Consider the following 26777-nt stretch of genomic DNA (forward strand, 5'->3'; position numbering starts at 1 on the left):
CTTTGTGCAAACTCTCATGTCAGAAAAGACAGTAAAATAGGGTACAAGGATTTAAGAATGTTCCTCAAGAGTCAGTGCTCCTTCCTCTACTCCCTTTCTGTATGTCTCAGAAAGTTCCAAGTACATGGCATGGAGATTGGTCACTGCCCCATGTCACAGCAGGATCTCAGTTTGTTGCCCTGCTTTTCCTTCACTAATTCTGTTTTTGCCTGAGATTTCAACAGCGGAGATCATCGAAAAGAGTAACTCGTTTTTTTGTTTTTAACCACTTTATTGAGGTATGATTGACAGGCTGTACATACACAAAATTGTTTCTGCCTCTTCAAAAGAAGCATGGATCCATCACTTTGTCCCCAAAGTTAAGACCTGGTGTCACGGAAGGAGAAGCAGTCTAGCATATTGTAGAAAGCACTGAAGACATGGGTGTGAATCCTGGCTCTGCTAGATTCAGCTCTACGATCTTAAGCAAATTGGTTTAGAATCTCAAAAAGCGGGTCTCCTCACCAGCAAAACGAGGATTTTGATACTTTGAAGGTTATTTTGAAGATTAAAGACGATGTATGTAAAATTCAGGGATTGGCAGATGTTTCACAAATACTTCTGTTAACTGTGACCTTGAGCTTCAAAGAGAACCCTGATGAAAGGGCTCGGGCTTTCTTGAGAGGGAAGTTTGCCCTCATGCCCTCGCATGGTTTGAAAAGTCTTTGCCTCACAAAGAATTTATTGACTCATTTGAGACAACGTGTGGTATAATGAAAGGAGCACCCAATTTGGAGTCAGGAGACTTAAATCTTGACCCTTCTTTCTTGCTAATTCATCTCTGTCACCCTGAGTAGGTCCCTTAAATTTTACGGGCTACCGTTTCCTCGTCTATCATGGAATGAGGCGCTAGGACAGAGGATCCAAAAGTCCCTTCTAAAATTTTCTGACCCTGAGATTCAGAGCTCACGCCAGACTAGGGCAGCAGTGAAAGCGGAGGAGAGGAACACATGGGAGCGGCTCCCTGAGGCATGTAGTTCCAGGTCAATCTGAGAGCGAGATCAAGAGAGATTAAAACTAAGTTCAGTAAGAGAAACAAAGTCGTTGCTCTTTTAAAGTACTTTGGAAATTTGGTTTCTCTCAGGATATGTTATAGAGCTCATTGGCATTAAAACCCTTGGTGCATGTAAATCACACGTTTCTAAGATCGCTTCCAATGGCACCGGGAGCCCCGGATCTTTGAACCAGAGACCATTAGGTTGAAAGAAGGAAGAAAAGATGTTATGATGGTTAAGAGGGATTCAATTGGCTGGTGTCAAGGTGGTTAATGACACCATTTTTTTTCCTTTTGTACATATGACCTCTACATTAGAGGCATCTATTTTCCAGGAGGGAGATTATTTTCATTATGATTCTGAGACATGTGCAAAGAGCTTCCAGCTGAGACAGACTTCCCAGAGCCCCCGTTGGGAGACTGAGCATTAAGATACATGCTGTGATTTCACCCTTGTCAGCGCAAGGAAGTACCAAGAGACGACTGGCTTCAGGCCCGTCTGCCGCCGCCCTTGCTACCAACCAGAGGAGCTGCTGCTACCTCAGTGAAAACGGATCCAGCTTTCATCTTAAATACTGATGGACATCGGACCCATGATGCACCCAACCTCAGCAATCTGGCTATGATTTTATTTTATTTATTTTATTTTATTTATTTTATTTTATTTATTTTATTTTCTGTTTTATAAAAGAAATCCTATTTTATAGAATTGGATAACCATGCTATTGCTGGTATAACAGCTATTGTAAACACTTGGTCAATTTTTATTGTTGTGATACATTTTCTATTGATGATCACTGGGCAACACAGAAAATATAAACAAGAAAATAAAAGCCACCTATTATAGAATCTTCCTGAAATGGCCTTGATAGTATTTTATGTACATCCTTTCAGCCTTTTCATGTGCATGAATATGATCTTCCCAAATTGGGATAATATGCCTATTATTTGACATTGAAAAAATAATTAAGATAATATCATGAAAGTCTCCCATGACATTAAATGTTCTTTGGGGAATATGGTTGTCGGGACGAGGTAAGGGTGGAGGGGACAAAGAGAAGAAATGGAAGTGGTGAGAGCTGAATTGGGAAGTCTCGTTGGGCTGGTTTATAAAGCAGCCAGGGTCTTGTAGGCCATGCTACTGCGGAGGAGGAGGCAGAGGGTTACGGTGCAGCGTGAGCAGAAGTCACTGAACCCACCTCTCTAAACAGGGGTGAGCGAGACAGTTGAGCAGGATAACCCAGGATCCTTGCGATTCATTTATGTCGTGAAGGGAGTACAGCAGAGAAGAACAGGCCATGGACTTTGGACTCAGCCATTTGGGATTTGATTCAACATCCTGAACTTAACCCATGGTGCCACCAAGACAAGTTATGTCACGCCTTATGAGGTTTCCTCATCTGTAGAACAAGGACAATCATATACATAACTTCTACTCACGATTAAATGAGATAACACACGGAAAGCTTGTGTCTTTCTGCTGGCACATATACGGTGCTCATTAAACTTTTCCATTCTTATTATCCAATTTAGGTTATAGAGGGAAAGATCATCTGTTTTCCCATAAAAGACATTCACTCCTGTTAATGGGTCTGTCAGGGACACTATTTCTCAGAAGTGAGAGCAACTTTGTGTGTATTTACTATTTCCCTTATACAGAGTTGTTCACACAGTTGGGGGGGCGGGGCTTGAGACTTTTTCCATCAGTTTGGCCACCAATCAAATATAAAGGAACAAGTGTGGTAACTTAGGGGGTGAAATGTGGATTTAGTGAAGCCAATGTCCCTTGAAGATCTTTCCCCAAGATGACGGCCCCTCGTGGCATGCATCCTCCCCAGTGCTTTCTGCCCATTTTTCTTTGTTCTTCCTCTTCCTCACCCAGCTCCCACTGGTGCCTGCCTTCTGACCATGAAGCTCCATTGCTAAAACACCCTCCTCTAGTCTCATCCTCCTCACCTATGATGAGAGCCATCCTCTAACTCCCAGAAAGGCACAGATTGCCGGGCCTATGGCTCACCTCACCTACGGCTCTGCCCGGGGCAAGCTGTGTGATCTGGTGAAATGAGGAGGTAACAGTAGGGCCTATTATATAAACGTGTGTACACATATGCACACAAGTTACTTATGGCTACCCTATGTTATGTAATTTGGGGCTGCTACACACTTTCACTAAATTAAGACATTACAGAGCACTTATAAAAATAACTGATAGAGGGGATCCCTGGGTGGCTCAGCCGTTTAGAGCCTGCCTTCAGCCCAGGGCGTGATCCTGGAGTCCCGGGATCGAGTCCCGTGTCGGGCTCCCTGCATGGAGCCTGCTTCTCCCTCTGCCTGTGTCTCTGCCTCTCTCTCTCTCTCTGTGTGTGTCTATCATGAATAAATAAATAAATCTTTAAAAAAAATAACTGATAGAGAGTAAGCCCTTACATCTTAGCTATGATTTTCTTATTTTGTATAAAAATAAAAATAATAACTGTGAATCAATCCGGTACTGAATGAGATGGTCTGTCTCGAAGCACTTAGTCTTGAGCATGGCCCCGCATAGCCCTGGCCCTCAATGGCGATAGTCGTTAATCTCTGCGTCCTAGCTACAGTGAAATCCTTCCAGCTTCCCGGGTGAGTGATGCTCTGTTACTTCCAGATGCTCAGTTACATCTCTGCACACTCTGTTCTTTTTGTCTGGAACTGTCCCCCTGTGGGACCCCTGCTCATTCTTGAGGTCTTCCCTTGCACGTTGGGTCTCTGCGAAGCCAGCTCTGTCAACGGCACAGACGGGCTAGAGGCCCTTGCTGTGTGTCCCCATGGCACCCTAGCACCCTGACCGTCTCCATTCGTGGTGCAGTAACGCGCCACTCCCCGCACCCTTTGCCTCCACCCTTTACCTTATCCACGCCTTCGCCGTCCACGGTCTCAGTTACCCGCGGTCGACCTAGTCTGGAAGCAGATGACCCTCCTTCTGACTTCTTTCTCGTCAGAAGACCAGCACCAGCCTGACACCCTCACTGCCCCTCACCATACAGGCATCTCAGCATCTCACATCATCACAGGGAGCAGCGTGAGTGGAGCGCAGTCACACGTTGAGATATTCTGAGAGACCACATTCGCATAATTAGTAGAGTGTATTGTTCTAATTGTTCCACTTAATTATCACTATTATCGTTAATATCTTAGTGTGCCTTACCTTCATATTATTAAATAATCATTTAATTCATAAACTAAGCCTTATCGTGGGTGTGAGTGTGTAGGCAAAAACATCATCGATACGGGGTCAGGCACCATCTGAGGCTTCAGGCATCCGCTGCGGGTCTTGGGCCGTATTCCCCACGGATCAGGGGAGGGGTTGGCAGGACTGTGTAATCGCTGACTGTATCGTCTTTGCTCCCGACTTGGTGGCTGGCCCTGGGAGAGAAGATGCCTAGCTCCCGAAATACCACATGCATCGAATAGATAATAACAATAATAAAATTGTTTTAAAAAATAAAGGATAGTCATAAAGGTGAGAGGAAAACCAGGAGAGTAATTCCGTGCAACTCAGCAGGCTGCTCGGGTCTCAGGAAGGGACTGCGCGGCGGCCGGGCCTGAGAGATGTTGGCGCGCTGGGCCGTGGGGAGCCGAGTGGTCACCTGAGGGCCTGTGACTTCGGGCCGCGGGGCGCAGGGGCAGGTTGCAAAGGGAGCACGGCCGGGCGGGAGCCGAGGAATCGCAGCAGCCAGTGTAGACGCCTCTGGCCAAAAGCGTGGCTGTGAAGCAAGAGGAGCAGGAGAAGAGCCCCTCAGCGTGCGCGTGTGCCCGTGGCTGCTGGGCACGCGTGTGCTTCCCAAGGGCGTGCATGGGTCAGGTGCAAGGTGGAATGTGTTTCCAAGGTGAGGGGAGGCGAGGCCACCGGCAGGCCTGTGAGCCCAGGGCGGGCTGGACAAGGAGCCGCTCGGGGCGGAGGTTCCTGGGACTCTGGCCTGTGCCCACGGGCAGCGGTGGTTCCCGGCTGCTGCTTACGTGGACGGTTCCCCAGGACCGTCCCTGTGCCCCCGGCCCCGGCTGGGATGGCTCCGGGCAGCCCCAGGCCCCGGCCCCGTCGCGCACAACAACTGCGGGTTTTCAAGACAACGAGGCACGGGCTCTGTGCTCCTCGTGAAGCCCCGCGGGCCCAGCTGTGGCCGGGCCGGAGAGCAAGGCAGCAGGTGGCGCGTTCATGCCCCGACGGCGTTAGCACATCCTAGGTGTGCCACACACGGGTCTACACCCGCTGAAGCAGACTCGGGGCGGAGGCGCTCGGTGGCTGCGTTGGTCGTGACCTCAGGATCGTGGGATTGCGCGGTGGCCCGGCGACCAGCCGGCCTGGAGCCTGCCTCAGTCTCCCTCGGCCTCTGCCCACCGGCCCTCTCTCCCTCTCTCTTTAAAAACAAAAATGTAGGAGATAATGATGTTGAAGTCTCGGCTTCTCATTTGGAAACTGTTGGTATCTGTTCATTTAAAAGGACAGTGGCAGGACTCAGCAGGGCATGTGGAGCTTCTATTCTAAAGAATACTGAGGACAAGGAAATGCGTCAGCCACTGTTTGCAATTTGTCACTATCTAAACTCCTGGATGACTTCATGAAAAAAAAAATTTACATTTTCTTAGGACACTGGAAAAGAGGAAAACTTTGGAGCAATGTTTTTCTGTTTGTTTTTGTTCTTTTTACATTAAACTGTTTTTGCTTTGAAAAATGTGATCACACGCAGAAAAGGGAAAGGTTTTTTTATCTTGTGCTTTCACTGCAGATCTTTTTTTCGATGGAGCTCTTCGAAATATTCTGGCCATAGTCTTAAAAAATTTCTCAAAATCGAAAGAAAATATTTTTACTGAGTATTCTTTGAAACTCCACTCTGATTTGGGATGGACGTACACATGTAAAATGTTCAAAAGGTACAAAATGAAATCGAGTAAAAAGTAAGTTTCCCGATTCCCACTCGCCGAGCTCCCGCCCTAGAGGCAACTGCTATTAGGAGTCTCCTGTGTTCTTCTGGAGGTATTCTCTGCATTTATAGTTACACATGTTGACATGTTCCCCTCCATCAGCAGCAGGTTATATACATGCTCATCTATTTTGTTTTGTTTTTCTCCTGAATGGTCCTTGGACTAAGAAAGTATAAGAAAAATCCTATCAGGCATCCTCAGCAGCGGAGCCTTGGCCTCTAAGTGACCAGTGAGATCTCCACCTCCCCTCCCCTCCCCTTCCAGGCACCGTTATGCATGGAGGCTTCTGGTTTTGCCTGAGGGAGGACAAGGAAGGAATATTTTTGAGGGGCGGGGTGTCTGTGGTTGGTGCAGAGCTAAAGATGAGAGACATTTTATGACCTTAGCCTGGGTTAGATGCCCAAGGTCAGAAAAGTGGAGGATTTATGGGAAGGAGGAGATGGTCAAATGTTAATTTCTGGGAAGAAGGGCCATTTCGAGCCCTGGGGACCAAATGTGGCACACAATTGGAGAGGAGGCCATTTCCCCCCATTTCCCCTTGGAAACTAGCAATAATCCGACATTCCTCAAATCTGCAGGCAGGGAATGTGGAAAATTATAAGCCAGAGTAGCAAAGGAAGGAAAGAGCAGACACCATGTAGTTACAGACTGGTTTGTGGGCATGTGTGTGGCATCCTTTTGGGGAACTCCCAAAAATAACTTGGGGACACTCGGAGATGTGCTAATTCCTAGTCATCAAACCAGCTGGAACTCCTACCATCATATTTTGGGCGTAAGAATAGACTGCAACTTGATCTTACCCCCTCAATCTGGTGAGGCTAGAAGACTTGGATTATCCGTAAAACTGGAAATTACTAAATATACAATAGGGGCAATGCCTTGTAACAGGATGGTGGGATGGAAATCTTGATTGCAAAACAACAGATACCTCTTCCAAGCTGAAGTGCTGAGCCAGGATCGAAAAGGAAGAGACTGAGAAGCAGCAGGTCACTCTTATCAGGAATACAGAGAGGTGGAGAAAGAGCTTGAAATGTAACTTCTTCTTTTCTAAGTTTTACTTTAGTTCCAGCATAGTTAGCCTGGAGTGCTGCATTAGTTTCAGGTGTGCAGTGGAGCGAGTCAGCAGTTCCCTACAGCACCCGGTGCTCATCACAAGTGCCCTCCTTTATCCCCATCACCTATTGCACTCATCCCCCAGCCATGTTCCCTCTGGTGACCAGCAGTATGTTTTCTATAGGTAAGAATCTACTTTTTTGTCTCTCTCTCTCTCTCTCCTTTGCTCATTTGTTTTGTTTCTTAAATTCCACATATGAGTCACATCATACGGTATTTGTCTTTCTCTGGCTGGCTTATTTATTTCCCTTAGCATGATACTGTCTAGCTCCGCTCATGTTGTTGCAAATGGCCAGATTTCATTCTTTTTTTGTAAACTGAATTATATATATACACCACATCCTCTTTATTCATTAAGCTGTCAATAGACACTTGGGCCGCTTGCATATCTTGGCTCTTGTAGGTAATGCTGCAGTAAACATAGAGGTGCACATATCCCTTTGAATCAGTGTTTTGGTATTTTGGGGGTAGATACCCAGTAGTGCGATTACTGGATCATACAGTAGTTCCATGTTTAACCTTTTGAGGACCCTCCACACTGTTTTCCACGGTGGGTGCCTCAGTTTGCATCCCTGCCAGCAGTGTAAGAGGGCTCCCCTCCCTCCACATCCTCGCCAACACCTGTTGTTTCTTACGTCGTTGACTTTAGCCATTCTGACAGGTGTGAGGTGATGTCTCCTTGTGCTTTTGATTAGCGTTCCCCTGAGGATGTATAACGTTGAGCACCTTTTCATGTGTCTGTTGGCCACTGAACTATAACTCGCTAGGAGGACTTCTCAGGAGAGTTCTCCCGAGAGTCGTGCCATCTACAAGGGCAGGTTCTGAGGGGTGCCTGCCCGTCACCGTAGCCAGGCCTTTGGTCAGACCAACAGGAGAGTCTGGTACGTGTTCCCCAAGACTGGAGAATACAGTGGACTGGCATCTCATTCTCCCAGGGAGTCTCTTGGGCGATGGATGGGCTGGGTTCCAGAACAGACAAGCGGAAGAAGTGCTGTATTGGGAGCCACCAGCACTCCCAGAGTTCCCCGGGGTGAGCAACAGGTGCATGTTCTTCGCGGGTGTGCTGTGGGCTGTGGGTGAGAAGGCTTGAGCCGGGCGGGGTTCTTCTGGAGAGAAGTCGGAGGGGGCGTTGCCAGATTGCTAGGGGCTAAGGAAAGCCTAGGAGACCAGACAGCACAGGAAACCCGGGTCCAGAGAATCTCAGGCGGCTGTTTCCAAGCAATTGGGGGGGTTTTCAAAATAACCCCCACAGTGTGTTTCTCCACAGGCTCCGCTCTGGGCAGCAGCCAAGCCTCGGTAGGGCTACTCCTGCACACCCAGTCAGGGAGCTCTCGCTCCCCTTGCCCCTCCCGTGCCCCTAGCAGCACCCTCTTCGCCCCTGAACAAGCAAAGCAGGGAAGAGGAGCAGGAGAACCCAAGAGGGAAAGCTGACCGTACTGGGGCGGGGGGGGGCTGCCACCTGCAGTCACGTCCGGAACCTTGATCACCACACGGTGGGACACTTTAACGGGAGCATTTAGACTCAGACTAGGGAGCAGCTGACGGGAGCCGCGCATCCCACTCCGTCCAGGACACCGCAGCGCTCCCCGGGGCGGGGACACATGGCCCAGGTGGCGGACTCTGCCTCTTCCCCCCGTGTCCCGGAGGCTCCTCAATGTTCACGTCCCTTCAGTTAACTTCTTGCCGGCAAGGCCCCCTCCTTCCCGCCCGCTCGGGCTCCACTTCTTCCCTTCTTGCGTCCTCTAGGGGTTCCTCTGTCACCTCGGGCCCGGCCCCGGGAGCCAGGAGTTCTCCTCCCGGGATGGCTCTTCACTCCCCGCGCGACAGTGGCCATCACCGGCGTTTGCAGCCCCTTTCTGCGGAGGGACCGTCCCGAGGGCGTTGGCCTCAGCCCGGGAGCCCACGGCCGCTGCTGGCGACGGGACGGGGCGCAGCCCGAGCTGCCTCTGCTGGGAAGCACTGCGCCTTCCAGCGACCCAAACCCCGCATCGGTGCGGTGGCTTGAAGGCTCCAGCTCACAAACCCCCGCAGTTGTACACACCAGGCCCCTGCCCCTCCAGGGGCAGCTGAGCTCCCACTCCTGTCTCCACTGCAACGCCTGCAGGCCTGAGGTGGCCGCCTCTGGACACGGAGGCCAGTGACACCACCCTCCGTTAAACGAGAGGGCCAGCGTGGCGCGGGGCGTGTTGGCAAAACGCTAGTGGGACGGAGGCATTTGCCAGGTATTAACTACTACCGTGTCTGTAATCCTCACTCATTTTAATCCCAAATTTATCCGTCTCTTGGATGCCCGGGCTATTAGTTACTTCTTCCTCTTCTCCTTCTTTTCTTTCTGTTTCTTTCTTCCTGCTTCTTTTTTCTTTTTTAGATTTTTTTTTATTTATTCATGAGAGATACAGAGAGAGAGAGAGGCAGAGACACGGGCAGAGGGAGAAGCAGGCTCCACACAGGGAGCCCGACACGGGACTCGATCCCGGGACCCCGGGATCATGCCTCGGGCCAAAGGCAGGTGCTAAACCGTGGAGCCACCCGGGGATTCCCTCCTTCTTTCTTTCTTTTCTTTCCTTCCTGGTTCTTTATTTACACGTTTTTCTTTCTAGGTCCAGGATTTCTTCCCAAGAACCTATACAGAAGTTAAAATGGCTTCACAATAATAATCCAGAAAACTGTGTCCCTGTCGCACATGGGATTGAAGTCCCTTCCCACTGCCTGAAGGCTAAAGCTGTAAGATGGGAAAGACTGCAATAGGATTATAGAATATTGGATCAATAGGATTCCTTAAAACTTCTGCTTCTCTTGATTGGTATTTGCCGTTTTGTCCTTCTTTCTTATTAGTTCACTTCTGAGCACATGGAGAGGTTTTAAAAATACTACTTGCCATGACAGCTGCTTTGGACCGTCATTTCTAAATCTTTATTGACATTGGAATCCTCAGTACATTCTCTTCTCGAAGCCATGTGCCACTAGAAACTTTTTTGGCTCCCAAGAAGACGACATTTCTCTTCATTCTTGGTAGAATCAGGATTCCAATTTGGATATTATTGATATTTTTTGCTCCCTAGTAACTGGTGGAGGAAGGAAAAACAGCATTTGGAAGAAGAATTAAGGTCCTCTAGGGAGGAACTTCACTGTGGGTGTGGCGGATAGAGAGAAGAAGGTAGACCACGTACCTCAAGAAGGTCGACCGTCGTACCTTCCCAGAGAAGCGAGCGGTACGATCATCAACCTCTGAAGGCTAACTGGTTCTCTAACCATGTTGTCAATTATTTGACTTCACAGTGTTAAAGTAGAATTTCTTATAAAGCAAAAATTGATCTATTAGGATTTGTAAACCCTTTGAGAGAGTAATAGCTTTACTTTTCAAATGACATATATCTCAAGGCAGGGGGGGTTAGGTTGTTGGCTTGATGAACGGAAGCAAATATTTTATCACTTTGATTAGCAGATATCAGAGAAATTGTAGGCAGATGGAGAAATCTTTACAATGTTTCTTTGCACTAGTCCAGGGTGCTGGGTTTTTCTTAGCCCATCGTTTAAGTTTAAATTCTACTTTGAAGGGGGAAAAAAAGCATAAATTTAACGAATACAAACTAACGATGATAAATGTCAAAAAAGCTTCCATACTTAATATTTTGTTCAAGTAGTTTTGGGTCATTTGACTCGCAGTTTTTGTTTCTCATCTGCCACACTTTGCAGCAAGAAAACTCATTAATATTCAAAGTCCCTTCAATTGCTTCCTCCTACTTTCCAAAATATGTTCCATTCAAAATCTCTCTAGTCAAGCAGACATGAGGAAGAAAGAGAGTTTCTACGGTGTTTTTAAAAGCTGATTTGTGGCAAAATCATTTAATTTTTTTGTTGTTGTTCAAGCCCCAAAAAGGAGTATCTAGAGAAAATTTCCTGAGCCATGAAAGTCTCCCAAGGGGAACTAGTGAGGTGAAGAACAGCTCCTCAAAGAGTCCCACCCTCTCCTGTCACAGGAGGGTCACAAGATGTTCCACCCGGACTCAGGTAAACTGAGGCTCAAGCCTTCCCCTACAAAGATACCCTTGAGGTCACCAGGGCGTCGTCACAGAGTCTTTCCCCTGAACCCTTCTTGGTAAAAAAGCTACTTAGAAACTTGTTTCAGCATGACAGGACACATAGGCTAAATACATTTTCATGAAACTGGGCCTTAGGTCCTTCTACTAGTACCTTTTATGTTGTTTATAACTATGGTAACTGGTAATAAACTATTATCCATTCCTTCCTCCTGACTCCAGTGTCATGACCAGCTTACTACTTTGAATTCTCCTATTTGCTACTCCCGTTTTCTCACTGGCTATCACTGGGATTTTTCAAAGCTACGCTTTGAAAAAATCATAACCAAGACTAAGTTCAAGTAATTTTAAGTTTATAATATGTATTCCTACACATGCTACGCCAGCTCAAATGTCAATACTCAAATGAAAAATGAAGAGTTAAAAGTACTTTAAATACAAGCAAAACTAAGTTCCAAGGTTCATAGTTTTCAACAGTTTGCAGAAACAACCACTCTTTCCTTCCTTTGTAAATTGTTTCTTCCAAACCTTGATATTGTGAGACAATTAACATGCAGACTAGTTTACATTTGAGGACACTGCTCCTATCCTTTAGTCAAAGGATCCGCTAATGAAGGGAGAATGTATATTCCTTAACTGGCTAGAGCTGTTCGTGTAGGACGATATGTATCCATATTTTTTGCCTGTTGTTATTCTCATTTTTAAGTCAAACTTTGTAATGTTATGAACATTTAGAAACACGTAATTTGTCAAGTCAAATAAGACATATTAAAAATAAGCAGTGCCTTGCTACCTCTTTCTTCTCCTCTGATTTTGTTCAGAAATGAAGCAAACCCAAGACCGAATCTTGACAACCGAATGGCTGCTTAGTTCACCACAGCGTTAGGGGTACCGAGGCAGATGAGGGTCCTCTGGTCTCCTTCCTCTAAGTAGATCAACAAATAAATTACCAGACTAAAAATATCCCCTTCTATTGTTTTAGTTTTTCGTGGAGATTCCTTTCCATCTCTTTCTACATTTTTTGCAGTATTTTATTACCTGTAGAAGGAAAAAGCAGCTTTACGAGAGTAATTTTTAGCGTGTTGTATTTGTAAAATCCATGGCGAGGCGAGTCAGCAGGAGTTGGCTGACTACGCTTTGCCATGGCCATGAGAATCGAGGAGCTGCTAATTCTTCGTAATTGTTATAAATTTCCTGGCCCACATCAATAATTCTGTATTCAGTCAACGGTGCCCATACCACCCATTGAGAAGCCCCACTCCAGGATGGACACCCCTTAAGTCTGTTTTGAATAACAGTAGACTTCAGAGAATGGGTGGAACATATGAGTTGAAGGGCTGACTCTGTGAATCAGAACTTCAGGAAACCACAGTGAATTATCTGGCAATTAAACATATCCCATTGATAGAGCCTGAATCTAGATCAGCCTCAGGCCTTTGCTTTAGGACTGGCAAAACAGCCCCTGGATGTCCAAAGGGTTTTGTTCTACAGCCATGGTTCCCACCTACCGCCTTCTTCTATAATCCTCTTTCAGTTGGAGGTGGTATCAGAAATACACTTCCGCTACCATGCATTAGAAAGCAATAGAGTTCACGATGTTTATCCTGTGTCTTCTGAAACCAAGCGTCTCCCATTCTAAGACTTTCAAACAAAATTCAAAACAGTGGCCTTGGAGCAGAATTTCAAGGGAGGCCCCTACAAAGCCCGCCAACTCCATGGTTTCCAGTAAAAGGAACTCCTGCTCCAGTCTTTTGAAACCTGGTTCAAGTAAAATACCATTCTCATACCAGGGTTTGAATCACATTTCCTCTGTCCACACAGCTTCTATAGTCTTGCCAGAGAGAGCATTTACCCCTCTGCTTCCTGATTAAAAAAAAAAAAAAAAAAAAAAATCTGGCTGGCCTATTTTTAATATGCTAATTATCTCCATCTGTAAGTGCTTCCTAGCCTCTTTGGCTTTTCTTGGCCCAACCTCAAATCCCAACATCTCTTCCAAGGGAAAAAAATGGGTATCCGCCTTACGGCCAGAAGCCAAGGTGCATAAAGAGAGAATTGAACCCTTCAAAAACTAAACCCAAATATGGCGCAAGTTGGCAATCAGAGTTTTAAGACTAAACATTTTTAAAGATTATCAACTTTACGTGAACTTACTCTCTTTCACTTGGTTCCCAAGAAGAACAGTTCCCCAAGATATTTATTTATTTATTTATTTATTTATTTATTTATTTATTTAATTTTCCCCAAGATATTTAAATCATTGATACTTTTTCATGATACTTCCCCAGATACACAAGAGAGTCGGGATGAACACATTTACGTGAAGCAGTAGATGCCACGAGGTTAGGTCTCGAGGCTTTCTAGGACCATAACTGTTTTGTTCGTGGACCATATGTTTAGCCATAAAGATTACATGAGCTATCTCACATGAAACCTCATACTGTGTGATGAGGGAAATAAGAACATCTTTGAAAAATGAGGTAAACTTTCAAAAGAATATGTTTTCTTTGGCCCCTGGGAATTTGTTTTAAAAATTGAGAGAGGAGGGATGAAAGCAACGCTCCACCAATGCTAGCAGAAGTGGCACGTCATGCTTTCTGTTTGGGTAGGAAGTGGTTGGATTAAGGTCAGCACTTGTATAATTTCCTGACAGATGTGTAAGGACAATCATCTCAAAAACGTCTCCGTAACCACTTCATGAGAAGCGTGCTTTTGTTTCCCTACCAGTATTTTTAGAAGTTGAGGAATATTTTTTTGTCTGTTTTAACTGCTTAAAAATCTTCAAAAATCCACACAATCTTCACATACCTTGCCATTTTCACTTTCCCCCCCAAGGACTGGTTTTGGCACTTAGCCAGAACAAATTCCTGGGGGCAGATGCTATCGGTCAGGAGAAAAAAGTAAAACAAGGTAGAAAACAGAGCCCAAAGCGACAAAGACTCACGTCTTGACCCAACTGCGGTCAGGGCCCTAAGAGCCTGCTTGACTGGGCCTCCTCGTTGGCCTGCCTTTAGCAAGAATCTTGCTGAATCCCTTTAGTGAGAATCCCTCCCCTTGATGTTTGATCAAACCCCTCATCCGTTGTCCTTGGCATTTAAGTCTTGGTGTCCCCGTGGCAACAATCCTGTTAAGCCAGTTTAACAAGAATTCCCTGCCCTTGACGTCTCTCTGAGTAATTTTCTACCTGTTGCGAGCTGCCTTTGCTGTTTTCAAAGTTGAACTCAACTCCTCTCCCTGTTGTGATGGTCTTGCCCAAAGCCTTCCTTATAATTTTTTTTAAAAAGATTTTATTTATTTATTCATGAGAGAGACAGAGAGACACAGAGAGAGAGAGAGAGGCAGAGAGAGACAGGCAGAGACACAGGCAGAGGGAGAGAGAGAAGCAGGGAGCCCAACGTTGGACTCGATTCCAGGTCTCCAGGATCATGCCCTGGGCTGAAGGCTGTGATAAACTGCTGAGCTACCCGGGCTGCCCCCTTCCTTACCATTTTTAACAAGTTCAGAATAATTTTTCTTTTTTTTTTTTTTTTAATAATTTTTCTTTAACAAGGGATATGAGTAGGACTTAAGACTGGAATGAACATTGTGAATTTAAAGGTCCCCAAAACTACAAATTGTCATCCAAATAAATATTTACTGAATAAATTTTGAAATATTCTCCTTAAAATTATTGTTTCTAATATTTACTGTTTAAATAATCAGTTAACTAAGATGTCTTATCTCGGCACACTCTACTGTCATCCCGAATGTAACAGCTGCTGTAACTTTACCATACTTTTGACAATTAATCATTTTCTAAAATGGTTTCTAAAAATATAACCAAAAAAAACCATATTCTGTTGCATATATGCAAAAAAATGTGTGCATGATTACAAGAAAGAAAATCAGTAAGAAAAAAGCTTTAAAAGCAATAGGTAAAAAAAGAAAATAAAGCAACAGGGAAGGATAAAGGCAAGTTAAGGCACTTTTTTCTTTTGAAGTTTCTTTTGTTAACTAGACTTATTGTAGTGATCATTTCACAATATATATGAGTTTGGAATCATTCTGTTGTACACCTGAGACGAATATAATGTTATATGTCAATCACACCTCAAAAATTGTGTGCAATTTATGCACAAAAACTATTTGTACATAAATTTATATATATATAAATAAACCATGAACCTGAGTACTTATGAGATTGTATTCATAATGGGCAGGTCATTAAGCTCCTCCAAGCTTCACTTAGTCCCATTTCCCCTCAAGCCAGAGCCCTTAAGTGGGACACGGCAAATACGACATTGATCGAGGCCTGGTGTTGTACATGAATAATTTGAGCGAATTTTTCATCGTATTTACTTTGTGTTTCAAGTTTTGTTTTAACGTAAAAGGTAAGGCTTTCAATAATTGACCCTGGAGTAAACTTACCATGTTTATTTTGGTCTTAGAGCGCCCTCGGTCCCACCGCCACCTACTGCAGCTTGAGAAGCAGGACAGGAGACGCAGGCTATGTAAGCGTAGGAAACCAGACGACACAGCGCGCGACACCCGCTCTCCTTCCAGTTACCTAAGAAATACATGAATATGCACTTACTGCAAAAGCTCCAGTTACCTGCTTTTTACGTCACCTCTCCTTCCCAGAGAAAGCCACCGTAAACAATTCAGTATTACTTTAGAGGTTCTTAAGTGGATTCTACATGTATACGTAATTTCCTTTGTCGCATAAATAGCGGATTGAACTGTCCGCTGGCTAACACGAGGTGTTTTTCTCTTAGTCTTTCTGAAAGAACGGTCTACTGTAATACAGTAGTCTTTCTAAAAAGCTAAATTGCCTTGACTCACTTTGGTTTTCAATCCACATTTATGACAAAAGTCACATTCAGAAGTAACGGGCAGATGAATTTAAGGAGTAAACGCTAACCCTGGGAGAACCTGTCCGCTAATATCTATGCATTAGATAATTTAGATGCCGTGGTATCTAATTTTAAAAATATAAATGCCACTATATTTCTGCTTTTATTTGACTTTGTAATGAGAAACTTAAATGGATCTTTTCAAAATGAGCTCTTAATTGCCTTGGTAGCCTCCCCTTGCTCTTGGTAATAACAAATCCGTTATCCTAAAAGCGGCAAACGTCAGGGAGCTAGAATTGGGGTCCAGCTTTAAAACTGCTTGAAATTCTGTCCTGGGATTTTGTGTTTCCATTTTTCCTCACGGCTATAGTTTAAAATATTTATTGGACTTAAAAATTGGCTACGTTGCCTGCAGAACCTGGAACCCAGAGATACCAGCCACCAAAGAAAAGAGGAAATGAGCAGCGGGGCGAGAAGTCCTGTACATGAACTGGGGCCGCGGCTGTGTCCATAGTGGGCTTGCCTGACTAGACTTAGATTCAGATTTGTCCTGTCCTTTTTATTGTTCCTTAAATTTAGCAAGATATACATTTCCTCCAGCTATAACCTAAATCATCTGGGGCACATCAATTTGGTCTGAGGTCATACGAGGCGATGCAGCCATAATAGGTTTTTGCAAACGTACTGAATTATGTTTTCATGACCACTGAGGGTTCTGGGACTAGTTAATTCACTGCATTTGTCATCAAGCTGAAGGAATTCTTTAGGAGCTTTACAATGTTTGGGGGCTTTTTTTTTTTTTTTTAAAGAAACCTTTTATTATAAAGTAATGCATGCTAACTATATAAAATTTGGAAATAGAGAGGCGAAAAGTAAAAGCTATAATTCTGCTATTTAGTGATAATTCTTCTTGGAAGATATTGTTGAAAACCTATCCAATGGCCATTTATATTTTTTTCTCATGAAAAGTAAACCAGATTAGAAGTAACAGTATGCCCAGCCTCAGGGGATGACCATATTAGTCTAAAGGAAGCATGAGCAATACCATTATTTTCCCCATGTTTAAGCATGTGACTCTTTTCTGACCTGGGTGCTGTTGGGGAAGCGTTCAGAGGGCCATGGCAAGATTTTGCTTCCTAAAGGATTGCATTTTAGGGAAAGGCCCCTTGTGCTAATGCCATTGTACATTCTTTTTTGAATCTAGTCCTCTGAGTATGTAAGGCTTGGAACTGCAGCAGTCATTTTGCAACCATGAGGCAACAATTTGAAGGTCAAAACTAATATGCCAAGTGCAACATAAAAGAAGCCTAGAAAGAACTCTGATCATTGCTAATAAAGTTGAGCTGTTGAACAAATACATCATAGACTTTTGTTAAATTAATAATATTTTTCTGTTTTTAGTAGCTGTTAACTGAGTACTCTTAATAAACCCTGATTCATTCAAACTCATGTACCGACTATGAGCACTCTTGATGTGTTTCCTTTCATACTGTTAAAGTAAAATAAAAGGGAGACAAAACCATTTTAAGACACGTAAGTGAAATATATTTTAGTGTATTTCGTAGATACAAGTGAAACTTAGATTTTTCCTATAAATGCTTCTGATAATCATAAATGAAACTAAAGTCGGTTTTCCCAAAATGGGATAAGAGAATCACTTTTAACTAATCCCTGCCATCTGGAAACCTCCATTGTAATAACCAGTAATTATGAGTGTTAGAGCAATGTCCTCCTCTGTCACTGTTTGCCACCCTGAAATGTCCTGCCTCTGAACTTTATGCCACTTTTAGGTTTGAAGTCTCTTGTTTGCAAAGCTTTTTTTTTTCCCTGCTCAATAAAATATTCATACCAAAAAAGCTCTCTGAATCTTCTTTTGACAGTATACAAATACTTTTAAAATATGGAATTGTACGAAACACAGCTTTTGTATTCTGTTTCTCCCCCTCCCACCTCCCCTGGAATAGTATCCTAAGTCAATAAATATTCTTTAAAAACATAATTCTTAAAAATTTGGTTACAATATTCCATCCTACTGATATATACTTATGTTTGACCATACCTTAATTGTTGGAAAACTTGGCTATTCTTTGAAAATATATATGACAAATATTTTGATAAAAAAAATTCTTGCACCAATTTTTTCTTTTTTAAAAAACCAGACTCTAAATTTTTGCTATGCAATACGTTCCTAGAAGTGGATGCTTCTGCTCTTTGTTATATACGACCCTATTGCATTTATGCTGTTTGAGGCGGAGCATCTAAGGAGTAGATTGACTTGTCTTCTCTTTCGCTTCAACACCACTTGGTCATACTCTCCTCTCTGAAGTCAATGTTTGTTACCAACATTTGCGGTGACACAGCCCACAGGCCTGCACAGTCCTCACGGACAGCTGCCTTTTGTTTCTAGAATACAAGGCAAGAGATAGAGATAATTGTGTCTCCGAGGACTGGATGGTGTTTATCAGTAGAATAAGAGCTTAGAATCGCAGGCTGTGCTGTGGTAGCATTGAACAATTCCCAGAAACACGGGCCCCCAGTTGTTCTCTAATACATCCGCTATTTTGCTTGTGTTTGTGATGCAGGACCACCTGAAGTACAGGATCCAGGCAGGCATGTATGTGAGTATACTTTTGAATAAAGGCCACTCACTGTTCTAAACTAGAGAAAAAAGACATTTTAACTTTAAGTATTCAAGCAATACTTAATTTAAGGGATTTCGTCCATAACTGTATGTGTGAGGAGGCACACGGAGTTTGAATTCTTCGTGTCCTTTTTATCTGTGATGATTGATGCCTCCTGGATAGGTTCATCCTATTGAAATGATTATTGGGAATTCATAATGGGCTCTCTTGATGGAAATTGATGTATAATAATTTATGCACACACGTGAGTAAACATGAAAGGAAAAGCCAGCGTGGATTCAAGCACCAAATGGCTTCTGTATGAAACCTCATCCCATAACGGACTGATTCTGGAACGACACAATTACCAAAGCCGCGGTGACACATTCCGATGGTCTCTTTGATAGAGCTTCAGTTTTCACAAGATTTGTTGTAGTCTTCGGTGCCATTATTCAGTACGCATGATCTCATTATCTGTTAGATTGATCAAAACATTAAAGACTAGTGTTTTGTATTACTACACATTTTTATGGAAGTAGAATAAATTTAAATAATGTTATGGCTATATGCGGCTTATATTGATGGCATTTGTGGCTCGTTTGTAGAAAAATTCGTACTCAGTGCAAAATCAACTCCTTCTCTGTTAATATATTCCTGCTTATTGATCTTGTGGGAAGTTTATCATATTCACTCAGAGCAAGGAAGCTGAGTGTAAATGAATGGATATGGGGATGTAGGAATCCAAGAACTTGATATTTAGTTGTGGTTCTGCCACCAATTATGATTTGGCCCGAGTCTCCACATCCATCTCATGAACTGCTCTGGTGAAGTAGTTTTCTGCATGATTCCCCCAAGTAACCTGAATAACCAGGTTGTAAGGGAAGGAATTTGAGGACTAGGCAATCAAGTTGAGTAATAAGGAAATGAAAGTAATCTAAAAAACTCCTAGGTGACGTGCTGAGCTGCTAGGGAAATCAGTCAGTAGAGCAGAAAGGTCTGCCACAATCTGCCATCACTGTCAGATGTTCTTGTCCATAAAAGCAGAAAAAAGCCCTCAACCTCCCTCAATTCAGAAAGGTCACATCTATTACCTGTGGCAATGCTGCTAAGCATCCAATCTGGAAATTTTTTTCTATATATGGAGCTGCCGTTTTACGTGCCAGCCAGTTTGTTTCTTTTCATATCTTATAACTATCTCCACTGAATGTAGGATAGATGTAGAATTACCCGGTTGGAAGATAGATTAGAAAAGTGGCAGAAAAATGCTCACCTATTGGAAGTGATAGAGGGAAATAAAATGGCAACTGTCACCTCTGGCCGTCCAACAGTCACGCGCTACATTTTGTTGTAGAGACAGTCAGTAAAAGTGAGTCAGGAGCACCCGCAGGAGAATAAGTTAATGCGAAACAGCGTGGGGTCACTGACCACTAGAGAACTGCAGAGGGATACCAGACGAGATCCAGGCACCTTGCTCCTCATCTGTTAGAGCCACACAGGTAATCACAGGGCCACGACAGCTGATGAAGCTTATTTTAGCACAGATATACAACGTGAGTGCTTTACACACGCATACACAGAGCTTCAAATGTCCAATAATAAGAATTAACAACCATGGAGTATGGTCGCGTGCCAAGCGTCAGGCTAAGCACTCAGAGCAGTCTTTTGAAGAGGGTTCCCCTACCTCCACTTCACCGTTTAGAGCACGGATGCTTAAGGAAGAAAAAAAAATGACCCTCCTGGGAACACACTATTAATGAGCTGTCAAGTTAGGATTAAAATTCCAAGTCTGTTTGCCTCTAGGTCTCTAGCCCTTAACATTGATAGGATACGGGGTTCTCGATTTGCTCTCCAGAGAACCTGCACCTAAAATGCTGTTTCCAGGGGCGCCCGGGGGGGAGGGGGGGCTGGGTGCAGCCGGGGAGTATCTGACTCTTTGTTTCAGCCCAGGTCACAATCTCCGGGTCGTGGGAGAGACAACCGTCAGGCTTCACACTCAGTTTGCTTGAGATTCTCTCTCGCCCTCCCCCTCTGCTCTTCCCACTCATGCTCTCTCTCAAATACATAAATAAACCTTTTTAAAACGTGTTACTTCTATCACTTGCCAACCTCCTTAGCTTCCTTTATTTTTCCTTCACGGTATTTGCCATTATTATATAATTTATGTTATCAGATGCCTTATACTTTCCATTATTATACAGATCATCTGTATTATCATCTACTGTGTACTGTTCCCGCGTACGTATTGTGAACCCCCATCCCCTCCATTCTGTCCGCCACTGTGCTTTGTCCCCTGCCGACCTCCTGGGCTCTGAACAGAGCCTGGCACAGCGTAAGTGCAAATACGTATTTTGGGGGCTACATCTACGCGTGGTAACCTGGTAACAGGACAGTCACGGTAGCTAAATTTTTTTTTCACAGTCGGGGGTTTTAGTTTTCCTTTATCTGGTATTTGCGTTACTTGAAGCTCTTGCAGTCACTTTTTTTAACTTATCAACTCTACTTTTAACGTTAGTAGATTAGGTGAGTGACACCTAGAGAAAGAATAAACGTCAGATAAAACTTGTGGAACATATTTTAAAAACAGGCTGAAAAATTTTGCCCTAAGTGGAAGCTAATAAGCTGACATTAGTTCAAAACATTTCACAGGATGAGCAAGAAAATGAGTAATTGGGCTTTGACCAGAGACACAGAAGGTCACTTTACTGGAAAATGCTTTGCAAAACTTTTCTCAGAAAACTGCTTTATCATTTGAAATTTGAAGTGTTACGCGGTAGCTTCTGTGTTCCACTTCAGAGATAACGAGCTCATCTTGCCATTCCGCAAAGATATTTGCTTGACAGCTTTCATTTCTGTTGCCAGAAGTATATTTTTTAAATGCTTTGTGCTGTAGCTTCTGCACTCTTCAAGGTGATGAGGCAAAAGGAAAAAGTACCTTTGTGTGTTTTCGACAGCAGTGGAATCAGCCTCAAGAAAATTTAATAAATCAGGCACAATAGGAATGCGGCAATAGTCATGTTTTTCCTTTACTGCCGTCTGCCCCGACCCTGAACTTCTAAGCCAGCCTGGCTCACGGACGTCGGGGTCCCCGTGGGAGAGAAGGGCCCCCTGTTCGCAGGAGCCGCCTGGGCCCTGTCTTGCCCCCCCCCGCCCGTCCCCCAGGCCCCCCAGCATCAGTCCTGCTCATCCTCCCGCTTCCTCAGAGGCACACCTTCTCCTGCGTCCCTGCTCACCTCTGCTCGTGAAGACCGAGTGCCCTGGAGGAGCCGGGCCTTGGGCGCTGGGTGCAGCGCTGGGTCACGTCGAGGTCGGGTCCCTGGGGCGCTGGGGGCTGCGCTGACCTCGGCGGTTCGGCTCCGGGACGCGCGTCCTCGTAACGTCCAAGCACAGGGCGCGAGCGTCAGGTCCCTGCTCCACGGGGGAGCTCGGGCTGCAGGGGGGAGGGGGGGAGGGGAGCCCTCAGGCCCCAGCGAGGCAGCGCTGCAAGAGGTGAAGTCTGGGGCCACGCAGGTCGGCCTCACGGAGCAAGTGGCGCCCTCCCCCGCCATGAGGCGCGCGGGGCAGCAGGCCAGGCAGGGGTGCGGGCGTGGGGCGAGCCTCAGGGCGCATGCTCCACTGCCCAGCTGGGGGGCAGGGGTGCGGGCGCGGGGCGAGCCCTCGGGGTGCATGCTTCACTGCGGACACGTGGCCGGGGGAGCACCGCGGGGGGATAGGGGTGCGGGCGCAGGGCGAGCCTCGGGGTGCATGCTCCGCTGCGGACACGTGGCCGGGGGAGCACCGCGGGGGGACAGGGGTGCGGGCGCGGGGCGAGCCCTCGGGGCACATGCTCCACTGCAGACACGTGGCCGGGGAGCGCCGCCGGGGGCAGGGGTGCGGGCGCAGGGCGAGCCCTCGGGGCACATGCTCCACTGCAGACACGTGGCCGGGGAGCGCCGCCGGGGGCAGGGGTGCGGGCGCGGGGCGAGCCCTCGGGGCACATGCTCCACTGCAGACACGTGGCCGGGGAGCGCCGCCGGGGGCAGGGGTGCGGGCGCAGGGCGAGCCTCGGGGCGCATGCTCCGCTGCGGACACGTGGCCGGGGGAGCACCACCGGGGGCAGGGGTGCGGGCGCGGGGCGAGCCCTCGGGGTGCATGCTCCAGTGCCCAGCTGGGGCCGGGGAGCACCACCGGGGGCAGGGGTGCGGGCGCGGGGCGAGCCCTCGGGGCGCATGCTCCACTGCAGACACGTGGCCGGGGAGCACCGCCGGGGGCAGGGGTGCGGGCGCAGGGCGAGCCTCGGGGCGCATGCTCCCCTGCCCCGCGGGACCGGGACCGGGCGGGTGATGCCCGCGGGGCTGCGCTGCGCCGGGCCTGGGGTCCGCTCTGGTCCAGCTCAGGCGCGAGCAGCAGCTCCGAGGCCTTCCGTCGTCCGCGAGCGGTCCTCGGGCCCAGACGGTGAGGCCGCGCCGCCGCTCCCCTGCAGGCAGCCAGCGGGGGGCTGTCGTCTTGGTGGGGGCGGCCTGCGGGGACGGCCGTGGGGGGCCCGGGTGCGATCCCCAGGGGCCATGCCCGCGGCCGTACCTGGGTCGGGGCGCGGCCGGGCTGGGCCTTGCCGACTGCTTCCCGCGGCCTCTGGGGGCGCCGCCTGCGTGATGATGGGAGAAGCGGGCCGCAGGGGTGCGGACCCCGCCCGGGGGAGGAGGCCGCAGCGCCCGGGGGAGGAAGCCCCAGTGCTCCAAGGAGGAGGAAGGACGCCTCGCTCGCAGGAGGAAGGACGCAGCCCCCGAGGAGGAAGGACACCTCGGTCATAGGAGGAAGGCCGCGGCGCCTGGAAGAGGAAGGGCGCAGCCCCCGAGGAGGAAGGATGCCTGCTCCCAGGAGGAAGCCCCCAGACCCGGGAAGAGGAAGGACGCCTTGCTGGGAGGAGGAAGCCTGCAGCGCCGCGAGGAGGAAGCCCCCCGCTCCCCGAGGAGGAAGGACGCAGCCCCTGGAGGAAGAAGGACGCCTTGCTCGGAGGAGGAAGCCCACAGGCCATGGAGGAGGGACGCCTCACTAGGAGGAGGAAGGCCGCAGAGCCTGGAGGAAGAAGGACGCCTGGCTCGGAGGGGGACGCCCCCAGCGCCCGGAGGATGCAGTCTGCAGTGCCTGGAGGAAGGACCCCTCGCCTGGAGGAGGAAGGACGCCAACGCCCGAGGAGGAAGGCCGCAGCCCCAGGGAGGAAGCCCCCAGGCCCTGGAAGAGGAAGGACGCCTTTCTCGGGGAGGATGGACGCCTGCTTGGAGGAAGAGGCCTGCAGCACTGCTAGGAGGAGGCCCCGCTCCCCGAGGAGGAAGGCCGCGGCCCCCCAGGAGGAAGGACGCCTTGCTTGAGGGGGAAGCCTGCGGCCCCTGGAGGAGGAAGGACGCAGCCCCTGGAAGAAGAAGGACGCGTCATTGGGAGGAGGAAGGATGCCTCGTTCGTAGGAGGAAGCCCGCTGCACCCCGAGAGGAGGCCCGCAGTGCCCCGAGGAGGAAGGATGCCTCGTTTGGAGGAGGAAGGCCGCAGCTCCCGGAGGAGGGAGTCCTCCTCGCCCGGAGGAGGAAGCCTGCGGCCTCTGGAGGAGGAAGGACGCCTCGGTCGTAGGAGGAAGGCCGCTGCACCCCAGGAGGAGGAAGGCTCCTGCACCCCAGGAGGAGGAAGGCTCCATCTCCCCGAGGAGGAGGATGCCTTTCCCGCAGGTGGAAGCCTGCAGTGTCTATAGGAGGCTCCCGCCGCCCCGGAGGAGGAAGGACGGAGGAGGAAGGACGTCTGGCTGATAGGAGGAAGGCCACAGCACCTCCCTCCCTCTCTCTCTCTTCCTCTGTCACTCTCCCTCTCTCTCCCTTCCTCTTCCTCCCCCTCCCTCCCTCTCCCTCCCTCTCCCTCCCTCTCCCTCCCTCTCCCCTGTGGCTTAGGCTCAATTCCTCCGCAGCCTTCTTGACCCCTGGAGGCACAGCTGTCCAGGGATCCAGAAGTCCCCACATCCCAGATTTCCGCCACCAGGAAAGAAATTCCCTCTTCCTGCTTCGGATCTTTAAGACATCAGTGTGGACTGTGATCAACGTGGCTTGAGTTTCATGGCCCTGTGGCTCAGCCCGTAAGGCCATATAATGGTAGTGGCAACCACGGGGTCAGCAGGTTTGGAGACGGTGGGGGTGGATGGTGTGACAAAGTGGGTGCTCTCACAGGACAGAGGAGGGGGCTCCACAAAGAAACCCCTGTAGAAGCCTGTGTTCGGTATTTATTGAGCTTAACTGCGAATTCAGACTCAATGGTAATGTCACTTAGTCTCCCCAAGTCCATAAATTAAAAATTAATCTGCACAGAGCAGAAAGCCCCAGAAGAGCAGGGTTTCCAACACAGGCTTTCCTTCTATTGACAGGGCTTTTCTTCTCTTATTTTAAGCAACACATCTTAGGGGTTAAATTTCACCTTTCTACCTTTGTCATTCTGCTGGGTTGCCACTACTTTAATTGTATTTCTTGGGAATTCATTTACATGTACATGCTCAATTTGTGCTTTAAAAAAAAAAATGTTTCAAAACAAACTTCATCATATTTTTTACATGTACAGTCTTCTTAGCAGTTCTTGAAGTTAGGCGATATCTTTCCACAAAAGAATTAAATTGTAGATTAAGTAATTTATGACACAAGTTTTCAGAATAATGGGCTTTAAAAAATGCATATGCAAATGTTTTTAAAAATAATGTGCTAATTAGTAAAGCAGCACGTAGCCCATGTTCAATGCTGTCACAATTATTTTAACACTAAGAGGAATAGGTGTTGCAGAGTTTTGTATTTTCTTAAGGATTTTATTTATTTATTTATTTGAGAGACAGAGTATGTGCATGAGTGGGGAGGCACAGAGGGAGAGGGAGACAGAAGCAGACTGAGCCGGGAACCCAAATGACGGACGTGGGGCTCCATCTGCGGACCCTGGGATCATGACTTGAGCTAAAGGCAGACGCTTAACCGACTGAGCCACCCAGGTGCCCCAGGGCTGCATAATTTTAAATGAGATACACATTAGAGAAAAATTGCGCTAAAATCAGTCGCGACAAGGCGATATTTGCACCAGTGACTAAAAATTCTGAACAAAGCAATATTTGCACCAGTTACTAAAATCCATGGGTTTTGGAGACTGAGGATAGTATCAGGAGTGTTTGGTGTTAGTCAGACATACATCATAGCTTTTCTAACAAACTTTGGGCGACCTGCCTAGACTCTGAATGGTGAGAGTTTATCTAATAAGATCCAAGAAGCAGCTTGGTTCCTCATTAGCAACATGAAGTCGAAGTTTCCGAACACTGAGACTCGAAACAAAATGCATTCCATTAGACTCAAGCCCCATAACCCACTGTTTCCAAAACAGCTGAGTCCTGGTCTCTGTCTCTGTGTCTACCTCTGTCTCTTCTTTCCCCCAATCCGTGTCTCTTTCTTTAACTGAGGGCAACGTGCACTATGATTATTTAATGCATTTGGTATGTTCACCTGGGCACTTGGTTACCGCGTTGCCTAACGCTCCGCTCCGCTTTCCCGTTTGCGGTATGCGATGGTTAGGAAAGGCACATGCCATGTCCGTGGCCCTGTGGGCCCTGCTCTCAGGAGTTGGCTGCATGAAGGGTGGCCCAGGCTTCCTTTATCGGAATTGGGACAGGCAGCTGGGCATTTGTCTATTAGCCCATCTGCCAACCCCTCGCAAAATCCCCAAGTATTTCCGAGGCTAATGCTGAGGCCAGAACTAAGATAATGAGCTCAGATAATGAGACACCACTTCCTCTCGGATATCTTAGTTTCACAACCATGTTGTGGTGAGAAAGTACTATTTTGGCCTAATGGAAATATTGCTCATAAAATTTAACACAGAGACAATTCCTCCCAAAGAAAATATGCTCTTAAACTGGAAAATTCTGACAGAAAGATACAATCTTCAAACTGAAAGAGAAGATTAGTGGTCATTTGGTTCAATTCCTCTGATATGTGAATTACTTCTAGAACGTTCCTGACAAGTGTTGCCTAGTTTCTGTTTGAAACTCTCCAGTGCTAGAGACACAAGCAGTCATCTTTTGTGTTAGGGGTATATTTGGAAAGGGAAGTAATCATCATGGCAGTAATCACTTCGAATAAATGCTCCGGGAGAAAGAGGGGAACAGAAAATCCATCACCACTCCCCTTCCATCCACCATGACTTA

At 47.0% G+C, this 26777-nt stretch overlaps 1 long non-coding RNA gene across 3 annotated transcripts; it reads right to left on the minus strand.

Moving 5' to 3' along the window:
• Positions 1-88: 88 nt before the first annotated feature.
• LOC111098862 lies at positions 89-21967 on the minus strand. Of its 3 annotated transcripts, XR_005369821.1 has the most exons (6): positions 21823-21967; positions 18961-19066; positions 15547-15685; positions 3916-4120; positions 2233-2433; positions 123-1028 (listed from the first exon to the last, which is right to left on the minus strand). It is a non-coding gene; the product is annotated as an uncharacterized LOC111098862 (long non-coding RNA). The 3 variants fall into 3 exon arrangements; XR_005369820.1 differs by having other exon boundaries at positions 89-2433; XR_005369822.1 differs by lacking the exon at positions 2233-2433 and having other exon boundaries at positions 130-1028.
• Positions 21968-26777: the final 4810 nt, after the last annotated feature.

The sequence above is a fragment of the Canis lupus genome, chromosome 14 (assembly GCF_011100685.1).
Source record: "Canis lupus familiaris isolate Mischka breed German Shepherd chromosome 14, alternate assembly UU_Cfam_GSD_1.0, whole genome shotgun sequence".
In the NCBI taxonomy this organism is placed as follows: domain Eukaryota; kingdom Metazoa; phylum Chordata; class Mammalia; order Carnivora; family Canidae; genus Canis; species Canis lupus.